We start from the raw sequence: 3,790 nt of genomic DNA, 5'->3' as shown, positions 1-3,790 counted from the left end.
TGGGATAGATGAGTTATTGCGGCTTAAGGTGGTCAGGGCTTCCCCGGTGAGTCAGCAGTAAAGAATCGGCTTGCAATGCAGGAGAGCTGGGTTCGATCCTGGCTTGGGAAGATCCCCTAGAGGAAGGCATGGCAGCCCACTCCGGTATTCTTGCCTGGAGGATCCCATGGACAGAGGAACCTCGTGGGCTGCAATCCGTGAGGTGTCAGAGTTAGACAGGACTGAAGCAGCTTAGCACAAGCACAAAGGTTACAAAGTTCACTTAACTAAAGAAAGCACTGTTTTATCAGAAAATCTATGCTATGCTAAGTCACTTCAGTTGTGTCCGCCTCTGTGCGACCCCATAGACGGCAGCCCACCAGCCTCCTCCGTCCCTGGGATTCTCCAGGCAAGAACACTGGAGTGGGTTGCCATTTCCTTCTCCAATGCATGAAAGTGAAAAGTGAAAGTGAAGTCGCTCAGACCCCATGGACTGCAGCCTACCAGACTCCTCCGCCCATGGGATTTTCCAGGCAAAAGAACTGGAGTGAGGTGCCAATAAACATAACTTTTAAAAATACATTGATTTGATATGGCTTGGTTGATCAAATATTCTTGAAAACAAGAAAGCTAGAATAAGATTTAGCCCTTGTTTCTGAAACAGTTCATGATGAACTTCGACAGAGCTTCCAAAGTCACAGTTCACTTGAGGCTTGGGAGCATTTGAAGAAGGTAGCCGGTAGATGCCAGAATAACATTGAAAATGACAGATGTGGACTCCGGCTGGAGTGAGAGACGCCCCAGTACTGTTTGCCACAGTGGGATATCATGTTAGCAAAGGAATCAATCATTGACTAAAGAGCCCTTTTAAGTGTTCATCCTAATACATATTGCAGTGTGCTTATTGATTTACAGACAGTAGATCAATTTACAGTTTCCACCATAAGCTCCATCTGCCATGAATTGGATACTATTTCCACTAGTGAAGAGGAAAAAGAGAAGTAAGCTGAATCTGATACCAAGCATAGAATCAGAGATTATAAGACAACCAGTCTAGCTCTTTATGCAAAAGTTTCTGAACAGTTTCTTGAAAGTTTAGATAATCCTCCAAAGGAGAAGTTATCTTTCAGAAGAGTGATTTACAAAAAGACTTCTGTAGATAACAACTCCCTTCAAACCTGTGTGGCTATCTTACCTTCAACCAAGAATCAAATACTTCAAACACCATTTCATAAATAGGACAGAACAATGTATGCATTTTTAATGCTCAAAGCAATCCTTTTTTCTTAAATGATTATGTTGAAAATATTCTTGAGACTACTGAAGGAGAGTATCAGTTTTCCTGGAAGGAGCCATAATAGAAAAGATAAGTGGGTTTCAGATAAACTTGTAAAATTTAGTATTGTACAAAGATAATTCTAAGATTTCTTATATGAATATGCAGTCCTGCCAGTTGCCATATACAGAGGTAAGTGAGCAGTAATATGTTTAAGACTTTAATCTCAGCTCATTGGATACAGCTTCTGTATTTCTGGAGTGAATGTTCTAGGTGGATGAGGGCTTTGTCTGTAAGTCTTAGACACTCATTTACACGTGGAAGGTGCATTCAATCACTCCCTAGTTTTGCTTTTATTGGTTAGACTATACCTCACTGTCCATATTTTAAATATTATTTTGAACTAAACATCTAAACCTACAAAAACTTCAATTCAAACATATAAATTACTAGATTACAACATTAGGGGCTAGTCAAGTTATTTTTTTTTTACAACTGTTGTAGCTCCTAACTTCTTCCCTCAGAGAACAATTAGATTAGCCTACTATAAAAAAGCAGCTTAGAAAAAATAACCAACTTCATTTCGTCAATATAAAACCTGTTGTGTTTCTCAAAACACTTGGACTTTCCATTTAGTTAGATACTTAAATTGAATTTTAAAGGGTTGGTTTCTTCCATGTTATTTTGTGTGATTGATTTTGAAGTGTCAGATTTATTTTGCCTCGGTTTACAACCAGTCTGGACAGAACAGTTGTTCTGGTCTCCATTTTATCTTCTGAGAAACATTGAGAAGCGGGCTATTGGACTAGTGCTTCATAAAAATTGTATTTCCTTTAAGGTTGTTTTTTTCTATAGGTACACAGTCTTTTTTAAATTTCTAATCTTGTATTTTATGTAGAACAAAGTGTCATGCAGTCAACAGTCAACACATTGAAATGCCTTGCATCTCTTTCTTCTTCCTAATTTTTTACAGAAACATTGAAGACTGTGTGCAAAAAAGGCAAATGCTCTGGACTGTGGTCTGTATATGAGAATCAAGAAAGTGGCTCAGTAAGAAACAGCCTAAATCAGAGTTTATTTTGGACAAAACCCAAATCAGTGTGCCATAGAAGCATTAAGTGAGGTTTTAGCCCCATCTAGTGTCCACTACATGGAATCACTTCTTAGAGATAAACGAACATCTCATAACTCAAAGATGAGGCAGCTAGCATGAGGTTGGGCACTGACTCAAAGCAGGTACAGTCAAAGAGACGTTGCTTTGTGCTTCTTTGTTACTATCCTGAAAAACAACCATGCTAAAGAAGCTACTACTAGATCTAAGGAATTCATCAAATACTTACAGGGCCAATCAATAGATGTTCTCTTTCATATATCAACTTTAAAAACTAGGAAGTAGAAACCCTGATCTGGTAGAAATAAGAATGGATGGTGATGGCAGGCAGAATGGCAGTAACACCTGGGAATGAGAAATTTTACACATATCTAAGGATAAATTTACATATGCTGAATGAGGTCATATTGTGCCGTTTTTTTCCCCTTTCTTTTAGTACAAGTGGAAGATTTCTTTTTTTTTTTTTTTTTGGAAGATTTCAATATACTCATTTTGAAATTGGACTGAGATAGTACACACAAAAAAGGTAAAACTATACAGTTGCTATGATGCAACTGGTATAGCTGATTACATAACTATGGCTATATATGGAAAGGGGCTTAACATCACCAAATAGAGAATAATCTTTACTATATATCAATGGAAATTTTTAAAAATCATGCACTTAGCCAAAACGAACATCCAAAAAGTGAAATATTTATTATCACATTCTCATAATATAAACTAGAAAGAATTTTAAGTTTATCATAATTATTTGGGTGTTAAGCATACCCAACTCTTGAACCTATGGAAACAGAAAAATAAAATTAAAAACTAAAAATCAGTGAAAAGGATGATATTTTATAACTGAACGTAGGGGTTATAGAAGAAAGCAGGATTGAGGAAAAATTGTACCGTCACAATATCCTCACAATTGTTATTAATAAAAAAAGATGAAAAATAGAGGAGTTGGTATGTACCTTAAAGTATTAGAAAAAGAATGACAATCCCAAATAGAGAAGAGAACTAGTAAAGGTGAAAAGGACTGATTTGCTTTATTAAGAAACAATAATATAAAACAAAAACATGCCTATTTGTGTCTGGTTGGAGGAGCCAAAAGCAATATTATTTCAAAGTTATCCCAGCAAAGTTTTCAGTCTTGACTGCCTCGCAAACCCAAATCCGAGGCATTTTCATGTTTTTAACCATTACCTTTTTCAAAATGTATTGATGCTCTAATTTTTAATTGCCAAAGTGTTTCTTACTACCAGGTTGGGCCCATCTGGATGTTTCACGTGTGCTGTGCTGTGCTTAGTCGCTCAGTCATGTCTGATTCTTTGAGATCCCAGAGACTGTAGTCCACCAGGCTCCTCTGTCCATGGGGATTCTTTAGGCAAGAATATTGGAGTGGGTTGCCATGCCCTCCTCCAGGGAATCTTCCCAAC

The 3,790-nt window shown here is 37.3% G+C and overlaps 1 pseudogene; it reads left to right on the top strand.

The window, feature by feature from the left end:
* Positions 1-570: 570 nt before the first annotated feature.
* Positions 571-1,142, top strand: LOC120854151 (annotated as a pseudogene).
* Positions 1,143-3,790: the final 2,648 nt, after the last annotated feature.

This window comes from Oryx dammah, unplaced genomic scaffold (genome assembly GCF_014754425.2).
Source record: "Oryx dammah isolate SB20612 unplaced genomic scaffold, SCBI_Odam_1.1 HiC_scaffold_27, whole genome shotgun sequence".
NCBI lineage: Eukaryota > Metazoa > Chordata > Mammalia > Artiodactyla > Bovidae > Oryx > Oryx dammah.
This window is presented reverse-complemented; position numbering and strand designations above follow the sequence as displayed.